We start from the raw sequence: 11448 nt of genomic DNA on the forward strand, positions 1-11448 counted from the left end.
TTCTTTCTCTTTGTCAGATTTAGGTGTTCTTTCCTTTGTCTCTCTTGCTTTTTCATCTTTATTTGGCCGTTCTTCCTTTGTTTTTTCTTTCCCATCTTTACCAAGTACTCGGGCCTCGAGTAGTAGCTGGAGTCTTTTCTTTTTTCTCTTTTTCTGTCTCTTTTCATTTTTCTTTGTCATTTTCTTTAGCTTTGCTGCTGTTAGAGCCACTATTTCCATCACTTGAATTCCCTTTTGGTGTGAAACTAGAAGCTTTATCAACAGCTTTCACACCACATTGAGATCTCTCCCTTGATTTATCAGTGTCCACAGTACTGCTTTTGTCCGACTTAGATACACTTCTTTTTTTTTTTTTTTAATTATTATTTTTTTTTAATTTTATTTTATTTTTAAACTTTACATAACTGTATTACTGCTTTTGTCCGACTTAGATACACTTCTTTTTTTTTTATCTTTTTTTTTATTATTATTATTTTTTTAATTTTATTTTATTTTTAAACTTTACATAACTGTATTACTGCTTTTGTCCGACTTAGATACACTTCTGATTGACGATGAAGAAGGCCTGCCACCAGGCCCATTTTGTACACTGGCAACTGAATTCCTCAAAGGGGGGGTCTTTGTGATGAAACTCATTTTCAGGTATCATGTATGACTTTCTACTTTTCAACTGCCCAGAGTAGCCCATAGCCAATGCATATAGATCTGACCTCTTCTTTTTCCTCTTGGAAGATTTTATGCTCTCTTCTTTCCAAAGCCTGACCCAGATTCAAAAGTTTTGTGTACCAAGGAAGTATTTTTTGTTAGCACAATCAAGATATTCCTGATGAGAGTATAGTCGCCTCTTTCAAGGCAATGTACTGATGCCTTGGTTAGTTTGTAATGCCATTTGTGTACAACATGTCAAAAATTTTCATAGTCTAACTGATCAGCTTTGTTTCCACCATCAAATCCAGTTGCTCGTATAGTAAGGAATCCTGGATAATTTCCACATTCCTTTTTATATGTGGCTCTATCACTGTGCCACCTGGTCACAGTCTCTAACATGCAGCAAGGGAATCTCCCATATTGACTAGCTCATTTTCAGTACAGCTTGTGACTGTGTAAATTATATCAGAGAAAACTCAATCATAGCAAAGAAGTGTGGAAAAATTTGGAGTTTTCTGTTGATGTACCCATTCAACAAAATGAGTAAACAGCATCAATTGCTGAAAAAATACATCGAGGAAATATACACAGCTGTAGAAATTTTGTGATGGTCTCATTTTTGGTAGATTTTGCTAAAAGCCAGTTGTCCTTTTCCAGTTTCAGTCTCTGCAGAATTCATTGTACATGTTCCATCTGTTTCTTTTCTTCCTCGAGAAGCTCGCCCTGAAGGGCAGTACATCACTCCTTCTCTTTTTTATTTTTATTTGGAGGCATTTCCTGATTGTCATCAATTGCTTTCATCTGGATTTTAAGTTTATTGACTTCCTGTTCATAGCTGGTATGTGGAACTGCAAGGTTATACATTGTCAATGACCAGAATGTGGCATAGAATTGAGGACTGATGTCATCCCAGACTTTGGAAACGTGTAAGGAAACCACTGCTTCATGAACAAGAGCCATCACCATTTCATATGATGTGATGTACTTATGAACTTTATGCTACTGTTTACTTGCCTTCCTTGATTTTTTTAAGTTCATCATACTTTGATGAAATATGGTGTGTGTACATTGGCCTAGATAGGAAAAGTGCTGCATCATGAGGTGTGTGAAATTCATTACAGAGCACATCAATTGAAGGCACTTGCTTTATATAATCTTCTGTGCTTAGATTAGATGCTAAAGCCCACCAAATTGTACCAGGGTATCATGACACTGATCATAATTTTTCCACAAGTTTCAAATGTTTAATAAATAAATTTAAATTAGTCAGTAATGTCCGTGTCTGACTGTTTGTGACCGCATGAACTATACAGCTCATGGAATTCTCCAGGCCAGAATACTGGACTAGCCTTTCCCTTATTCAGGGGATCTTCCAAATCCAGGGATCAAACCCAGGTCTCCCACATTGCAGACGGATTCTTTACCAGCTGAGCCACAAGGGAAGCCCATACTGGAGTGGGTAGCCTATTCATTCTCCAGCAGATCTTCCTAACTCAGGAATCAAACTGGGGTCTTCTGCATTACAGGCGGATTCTTTACCTACTGAGCTATTGGGGAAGCCCAATTGTTCTCCAATTAAAATAAATAAATTTAAAAAAAATTTCCAACAAGCAAAAGCATACGGCCAAATGTCTTCACAGGCTAATTCTATCAAATACTTAAGATGACTTAACACCTATTCTGATAAAAATCTTCCCAAAAATGCAGAGGAAGGGACACTTTAATCTCATTATATGAGGCCACCACTACCTTGACACCAAAATCAGACAAAGATCACAAATATCACTGAAGAACATAAATGCAAAAGTCCTCAACAAAACACTAGCAAATAGAATCCAATACCACATTAAAAGAATCATAAACATTGAGCAACTGGGATTTATCCTAGGGATGTAAGCATTATTCAATATATGAAACTCAATCAGTGTGATCAGTTCAGTTCAGTCACTCAGTCGTGTCCGACTCTGTGACCCCATGAATTAGAGCATGCCAGGCTTCCCTGTCCATCACCAACTCCTAGAGTTCACTCAGACTCACATCCATTGAGTCAGTGATGCCATCCAGCCATCTCATCCTCTGTCGTCCCCTTCTACTCCTGCCCCCAATACCTCCCAGCATCAGAGACTTTTCCAATGAGTCAAATCTTTGCACGAGGTGGCCAAAGTACTGGAGTTTCAGCTTTAGCATCATTCCTTCCAAAGAAATCCCAGGGCTAATCTCCTTCAGAATGGACTGGTTGGATCTCGTTGCAGTCCAAGGGACTCTCAAGAGTCTTCTCCAACACCCAGTTCCAAAGCATTAATTCTTTGGCGCTCAGCATTCTTCACAGTCCAACTCTCACATCCATACATGACTACTGGAAAAACCATAGCCTTGACTAGACGGACCTTTGTTGGCAAAGTAATGTCTCTGCTTTTGAATATGCTAGCTAGGTTGGTCATAACTTTCCTTACAAGGAGTAAGCTTCTTTTAATTTCATGGCTGCAATCACCATCTGCAGTGATTTTGGAGCCCAGAAAAAATAAAGTCTGACACTGTTTCCACTGTTTCCCCATCTATTTCCCATGAAGTGATGGGACCAGATGCCATGATCTTCGTTTTCTGAATGTTGAGCTTTAAGCCAACTTTTTCACTCTCCTCTTTCACTTTCATCAAGAGGCTTTTGAGTTCCTCTTCACTTTCTGTCATAAGGGTGGTGTCATCTGCATATCTGAGGTTATTGAATTTTTCCTGGCAATCGTGATTCCAGCTTGTGCTTCTTCAAGCCCAGCTTTTCTCATGATGTACTCTGCATATAAGTTAAATAAGCAGGGTGATAATATACAGCTTTGATGTACTCCTTTTCCTATTTGGAACCAGTCTGTTGTTCCATGTCCAGTTCTAACTGTTGCTTACTGACCTGCATACAGGTTTCTCAGGAGACAGGTCAGGTGGTCTGGTATTCCCATCTCTTGAAGAATATTCCACAGTTTATTGTGATCCACACAAAGACTTTGGCATAGTCAATAAAGCAGAAATAGATGCTTTTCTGGAACTGTCTTTCTTTTTCGATGATCCAGCAGATGTTCACAATTTGATCTCTGGTTCCTCTACCTTTTCTAAAGCCATCTTGAACATATGGAAGTTCACGGTTCACGTATTGCTGAAGCCTAGCTTGGATAATTTTCAGCATTACTTCATTAGCATGTGAGATGAGTGCAATTGTGTGGTAGTTTGAGCATTCTTTGGCATTGCCTTTCTTTGGGATTGGAATGAAAACAGCTTTTCCAGTCCTGTGGCCTCCGCTGAGTTTTCCAAATTTGCTGGCATATTGAGTGCAGCACTTTCACAGCATCATCTTTCAGGATTTGAAGTAGCTCAACTGGAATTCCATCACCTCCACTAGCTTTGTTCATAGTGATGCTCTCTAAGGCCAACTTGACTTCACATTCCAGGATGTCTGCCTCTAGGTCAGTGATCACACCATTGTGATTATCTTTTCATGAAGATGTTTTTTGTATAGTTCTGTGTATTCTTGCCACCTCTTCTTGATAGCTTCTGCTTCTGTTAGGTCCATGCCATTTCTGTCCTTTATTGAGCCCATCTTTGCATGAAATGTTCCCTTGTTGTCTCTAATTTTCTTGAAGAGATCTCTAGTCTTTCCCACTCTGTTGGTTTCCTCTATTTCTTTGCATTGATCGCTGTGGAAGGCTTTCTTATCTGTCTTTTCTATTCTTTGGAACTCTGCATTCAAGTGAGAATATTTTTCCTTTTCTCCTTTTCTCATCGCTTCTCTTCTTTTCACAGCGATTTGTATCTCTTCATGGCTGCTCCAGCAAAGCGCAGCCACTGCTCCTTACCTTGGACGAGGGGTATCTCCTCACCACCACCCCTCCTGACCTTGAACATCGAGTAGCTCCTCTCAGCCCTCCTGTGCCCGCTCAGCCACAGCTCCTTGGATGTGGGGAGTCAGTGTGATACAGCACATTAAGAAAATTAAGAATGAATCACATGATCATGTCAGTACATGAAGAAAAAACTTTTAACACTATTCAACACACATTTATGATAAAAAGTCTACAAGTGGGCTTAGAGGAAACCTACCTCAACATAATAAAGGCCATATATGACAAACCCACAGAGAACATAATTCTTAATGATGAAAATCTGAAAAGATCTCCTGTAAGATCAGGAACAATACAAAGATGTCCACTCTTGCCACTTTCATTCAACATAGTTTTATAAGTTCTAGCCATGGCAATCAGAGGGGGAAAAAAAGAAAGAAAATGAATTAAATTTGGAAAAGAAAAAGTAAAATTATTACTGTTTGCAGATGACATGATACTATATATAAAAAATTCTAAAGATGTCACTAGAAGACTACTAGAGTTCATCAATAAATTTGGTAAAGTCGCAGGATAGAAAATTAATATACAGATATCTATTAAATTCCTATCCACTAGCAATGAATGATCAGAAAAAGAGTTTACAGAGACAATCTCATTTACCATTGATTTAAAAGAATCATATACCTAGGAATAAACCTACTTAAGGTGGGGAAATAACTGTACTCAGAAAAAATAGAATATTGATGAAAGAAATAAAAGATGAGACAAACAGATGGAGAGATATACCATGTACTTGGACTGGATGAATGAATGTTGAGAAAATGACTACACAACCCAAAACAATTTATAGACATAAAGGAATCCCAAATTACCAAGGGCATTTTTCATAGAACTAGAACAGTAAGCTTTGCAATTTGTATGGAAATAGTAAAAACTCCAAATAGTGAAAGAAATAATGAGAAAGAAGAATGGAACAGGGGAATCAGGTTCCCTGACTTCAGATTATACTAGAAAACTACATAGTATGGTATTTGTGCAAAAACAGAAATTTAGGTAAATGGAACACGATAGAAAGTCCAGACATAAACACATGCACCTCTGGCTGCCTAACCTATGATAAAGAAGGCAAGAATATATAATGAAGAAAAGACCATCTCTTTAATAAGTGGGACAGGTAAAACCGGACAGAGACATGTAAAAGAATGAATTTAGAACACTCCCTAATACTGTATACAAAAAATAAAGTAAAAATTAAATAAAGACCTAAATGTAATATAAAACAATTAGAGACACAGGCAGAAGACTCTTTGATATAAATCATAGCAATATCTTCCCCCCCCCATTGGCTATTCATTTTATCTATGGTATTCCATGTTACTCTCACCAGACAGCCCATCCTCTCCTTCCTCCCCCCACTCCATGTTCATAAGTATGTAATCTATATCTGTGTCTCCATTGCTGCCTTGAAAATAATTTTATCAGTACCATCTTTCTAGATTCTATATATATATGCATTTGTATATGATATTTCCTTTTCTCTTTCTGAATTATTTTACTCTGTATAATAGGCTCTAGGTTCATCAATCTCATTAGAACTGACACAACTGCTTTCTTTTTTATGGCTGAATAATATTCCATTTAACTTATATGCAGAGTACATTATGAGAAACGCTGGACTGGAGAAAACACAAGCTGGAATCAAGATTGCTGGGAGAAATATCAATAACCTCAGATATGCAGATGACACCACCCTTATGGCAGAAAGTGAAGAGGAACTCAAAAGCCTCTTGATGAAAGTGAAAGAGGAGAGTGAAAAAGTTGGCTTAAAGCTCAACATTCAGAAAATGAAGATCATGGCATCCCGTCCCATCACTTCATGGGAAATAGATGGGGAAACAGTGGAAACGGTGTCAGACTTTATTTTTCTGGGCTCCAAAATCACTACAGATGGTGACTGCAGCCATGAAATTAAAAGATGCTTACTCCTTGGAAGGAAAGTTATGACCAACCTAGATAAAATATTCAAAAGCAGAGACATTACTTTACCAACAAAGGTTCGTCTAGTCAAGGCTATGGTTTTTCCTGTGGTCATGTATGGATGTGAGAGTTGGACTGTGAAGAAGGCTGAGCACCGAAGAATTGATGCTTTTGAACTGTGGTGTTGGGTAAGACTCTTGAGAGTCCCTTGGACTGCAAGGAGATCCAACCAGTCCATTCTGAAGGAGATGAGCCCTGGGATTTCTTTGGAAGGAATGATGCTAAAGCTGAAACTCCAGTACTTTGGCCACCTCATGCGAAGAGTTGACTCATTGGAAAAGACTCTGATGCTGGGAGGGTTTGGGGGCAGGAGGAGAAGGGGACGACAGAGGATGAGATGGCTGGATGGCATCACTGACTCGATGGACGTGAGTCTGAGTGAATTCTGGGGGTTGGTGATAGACAGGGAGGCCTGGCGTGCTGTGATTCATGGGGTCGCAAAGAGTCGAACACGACTGAGCGACTGATCTGATCTGATCTGATCTGTATGTACCACTGTTTCTTATCCATTCATCTATCAATGGACATGTAGGTTGCTTCCACGTACCAGCTATTGTAAATAGTGTTTCAATGAACATTGGAGTACATCTGTCTTTTTCAGTTTTGGTTTCCTCAGGGTATATGGCTAGAAATTGAATATACAGTCTTTCAGTGGTTTTATTTCTTGTGTGTGTGTGTGTGTGTGTTTTTTTTAAGGAATCTCCATACTGTCTTCCATAGTGGCTGTATCAATTTACATTCCCACCAACAGTGCAAGAGGATTCCCTTTTCTCTATACCCTCTCCAGCTTTTATTGTTTCTAGACATTTTGATGATGACCATTTTGACTGGTGTGATGATATCTCTTTGTAGTTTTGATTTGCATTTCTATAATAATGAGATATATTGAACATCTTTTCATGTGTTCATTAGTCATTTGTATATCTTCTTTGGAGAAATGTCTGTTTATATTCTTATCTTACTTTTTGACTGGGTTGTTTGTTTTCCTGGTATTGACTTCTATGAGCTGCTTGTATATTTTGGAAATTAATCCTTTGTCAGTTGTTTCATTTCCTATTATTTTCTTCCATTCTGAGGGTTGTATTTTCACCTTGTTTATAGTTTCCTTTGCTATACAAAAGTGTTTAAGTTTAATTAGGTCCCACTTTTTTATTTTTGTTTTAAATCCCATTACTCTAGGAGGCGGGTCATGGAAGATCTTGCTGTGAATTATCATACTCTGTTCAGCCAATGTTTTACTCTTAGAGTTTTACAGTTTCTGGTCTAACATTTAGGTCTTTAATCCATTTTGATTTTATCTTTGTGTATGTTTTTAGGAAGTATTCTAATTTCATTTTTTTTTTTACATGTAGCTGTCCAGTTTTCCCAGCACCCCTTATTGAACAGACTATCTTTTCCCCATTTTATATTCGTGCCTCCTTTGACAAAGATGATTTGCCCATAGGTTTGTGGGCTTATGTCTGGGTTTTCTATTTTGTTCCATTGTTCTATATTTATGTTTTTGTACCAGTACCATACTGTATTGATAACTGTAGCTTTGTAATGCTGTCTGAAGTCAGGAAGGTTGACTCCTCCAGCACCATTCTTCTTTCTCAAGATTGCTTTGGCTATTTGTGGTCTTTTGTGTTCCCATATGTATTGTGAAATTGTTTGTTCTAGTTCTGTGAAAAATGCCATTTGTAATTTGATATGGATCATATTGAATGTGTAGATTGCATTTGGTAGTATAGTCATTTTCACAATGTTGATTCTTCCAATCCAGTAACATGGCATATCTCTCCATCAGTTTATATGGCCTTTGATTTCCTTCCTCAGTGTCTTATAGTTTTCTGTATACAGATTGTTTGTCTTCTTAGGTATGTTTATTGCTAGACATTTTATTCTTTCTGTTGCAGTGGTAAATGGGATTGATTCTTTAATTTCTCTGATTTTTCATTGTTAGTATAAAGGAGATTCTCTTGGAATGCAAGGGGATGAAACCAGTCAATCCTAAAGGAAATCAGTCCTAAATATTCATTGGAAGGATGATGCTGAAACTGAAGCTCCAATACTTTGGACACCTTATGAGAATAACTGACTCATTGGAAAAGACCCTGATGCTGGGAAATATTGAAGGCAGGAGAAGAAGGTAATGACAGAAGATGAGATGGTTGGAGGGCATCACTGACTTTATGGATATGAGTTTGAGCAAGCTCTGGGAGTTGGTGATAGACAGGGAAGCCTGGCATGCTGCATTCCATGGGCTCACAAATATTCGAGCACCAATGAGTGACTGAACTGAAAACTGACAAAGGAATGCAAGTAAATTCTCTATATTGATTTTGTATCCTGCAACTTCGCTAAATTCATTGATTAGCTCTAGTAATTTACTGATAGTATCTTTAGGGTTTTTTTTTTTTTATGTATAGTATCATGTCATTTGCAAACAGTGAGAGTTTTATTTCTTCTTTTCTATTCTGAATTCCTTTTATTTCTTTTCCTTCTCTGATTGCCATAGCTGGGACTTCCAAAACTATGTTGAATAATAGTGGTGAGAGTGGCACCCTTGTCTTGTTCCTGATCTTACAGGAAATGCTTTCAATTTTTTACCATTGAGAAAAATGTTTGCTGTGGGTTTGCCATATACAGCCTTTATGTCAATATCAAGCAAGTCAATCCTAAAGGAAATCCACCATGAATATTCGCTGGAAGGATTGATACTGAAGCTGAACCTACAATTGGTCCTCTGATGGAAAGAGCTGACTTGTTGAAAAAGACCCTGATGATGGGAAAGATTGAAGGCAGGAGGAGAAGGTGATGACAGAGGATGAGATGGTTGAATGGCATCACCAACTCAATGGACATGAGTTTGAGCAACTTCTGGGAGGTAGTGAAGGGAAACCTGGCATGATTCAGCCCATGGGGTCTCAGAGAGCTGGACTTGACTGTGTGACTAAACAACAACAGTGCTCCTATTGCCATTTTCTTAATTTCTTGGGATTTGTTTCTATAGGACTTTTTCTTCTTTTATGTTTCCTGTCTATCTAACTCCTTTATCATTTATTGTAAAACTGGTTTGGAGATACTAAATTCATTTAATTTTTGCTTGTCTGTAAATCTCTTGATTTCTCCATCAGTTTTCAAAGGGGTCCTTGTTGGGTGGAGTAATCTTGGTTGTAGATTTTTCCCTTTTAGTACTTTAAATATATCCTGAAATTCCCTTCTGGCCTGCAGAGCTTCTGCTGAAAAATCAGCTGTTAAGCATATGGGATTTCCCTTGTATCTTACTTGCTGCTTTTCCCTTGCTACTTTTAATATTCTTTATTTGTGTTAAATTGTTTAAAATTTGATTAGTATGTTTCTTGTCATGTTTCTCCTTGGTTTACCCTGTATTGGACTCTCTGTGCTTCTTGGACTTAATTGACTATTTCCTTTCCCAGTTTGAGAAAATTTTTGACTATCATCTCTTCAAAAAATTTTTCATACTCTTTCTCTTCCTATTCTTCTTGAAGTACCCCTATAATATGAATGTTGGTGCATTTAATATTGTCCCAGAGGTCTCTGAGACTATCCTCAATTCTTTTCATTCTTTTCCTATATTCTGCTGTTCAGCAGTTATTTCTACCATTCTGTCTTTCAGCTCACTTTTCCATTCTGCCTCAGATATTCTGCAATTGATTCCTTATAGAGTATTTTTAATTTCAGTAATTACATTGTTTGTCTCTGTTTATTCTTTATTTCTTCTAGGTGTTTGTTAAATGTGTTAATTGATTCTTGCATTTTCTCCATTGCATTTTCAAGGTTTTGGATCATCTTTACTCTTAATTCTTTTTCAGAGAGTTTGCCTATTTTCTCTTTGTTTATTTGGACTTGTGTTTTTTCTAGGTTGCTCCTTAATTTTTGCAATATTTATCTGCTTTTTCATTTTTTTTTAATTGTGTTTAAGGCTTCCTTTTCTCAAGCTTTTAGGTCAAATACCTTTTTCCTTTTGGTTTCTTCGCTAGGTAGGTATGGTTGCTCCAGTTGTTTGTGTAACCTTCATATTGGGTGTGATTTGTGCTTGCTTGCTGGTGGAAGGAGATAAGTTTTTTTCTCCCTCGGATGGGCAGGGCTGTGAGGTAGCAGTCATGTCTACTGATGATTTGGTTAGTATTTTTGTCTTTGTCGTTTGTGAAAGGTTGTTGCTGAACCATGGAAAGATGTCTGGATTCTTGGCCTCTGGAGGAGAAGAATTCAATACGGGGCCAGAGACGAGGCTTGATCACTAAGAGCTTTTGCGCAATAGAGTTTTATTAAAATATAAAAGGGATAAAGAAAGCTTCTGACATAGACATCAGAAAGCGGCAGAAAGAGTATCCCCTTGCTAGTGTTATCAATGGAGTTATATACTCTCTAATTAGTTATTACAGTGAAGTTGAGTTCAGTCACTCAGTCGTGTCCGACTCTTTGTGACCCCATGAATCACAGCACGCCAGGCCTCCCTGTCTATCACAAATTCCCGGAGTTCACACAAACTTACGTCCATCGATTCAGCGATGCCATCTAGCCATCTCATCTTCTGTCGTCCCTTTCTCCTCCTGCCCCAAATCCCTCCCAGCATCAGAGTCTGTTCCAATTAGTCAACACTTCAAATGAGGTGGCCAAAGTACTGGAGTTTCAGCTTTAGCATCATTCCTTCCAAAGAAATCCCAGGGCTGATCTCTTTCAGAATGGACTTGTTGGATGTCCTTGCAGTCCAAGAGACAATCAAGAGTCTTCACCAACAACACAGTTCAAAAGCATCAATTCTTCGGCGCTCAGCTTTCTTCACAGTCCAACTCTCACATCCATACATGACCACTGGAAAAACCATAGCCTTGACTAGATGGACCTTTGTTGGCAAAGTAATGTCTCTGCTTTTCAATATGCTATCTAGGTTGGTCATAACTTTTCTTCCACGGAGTAAGCGTCTTTTAAT

The 11448-nt window shown here is 38.0% G+C and overlaps 1 pseudogene; it reads right to left on the reverse strand.

Annotated features, from left to right (window-relative positions):
* Positions 1 to 1386: 1386 nt before the first annotated feature.
* On the reverse strand, positions 1387 to 10684 carry LOC129640086 (THO complex subunit 2-like; annotated as a pseudogene).
* Positions 10685 to 11448: the final 764 nt, after the last annotated feature.

This window comes from Bubalus kerabau, chromosome X (assembly GCF_029407905.1).
Source record: "Bubalus kerabau isolate K-KA32 ecotype Philippines breed swamp buffalo chromosome X, PCC_UOA_SB_1v2, whole genome shotgun sequence".
Lineage (NCBI taxonomy): Eukaryota > Metazoa > Chordata > Mammalia > Artiodactyla > Bovidae > Bubalus > Bubalus kerabau.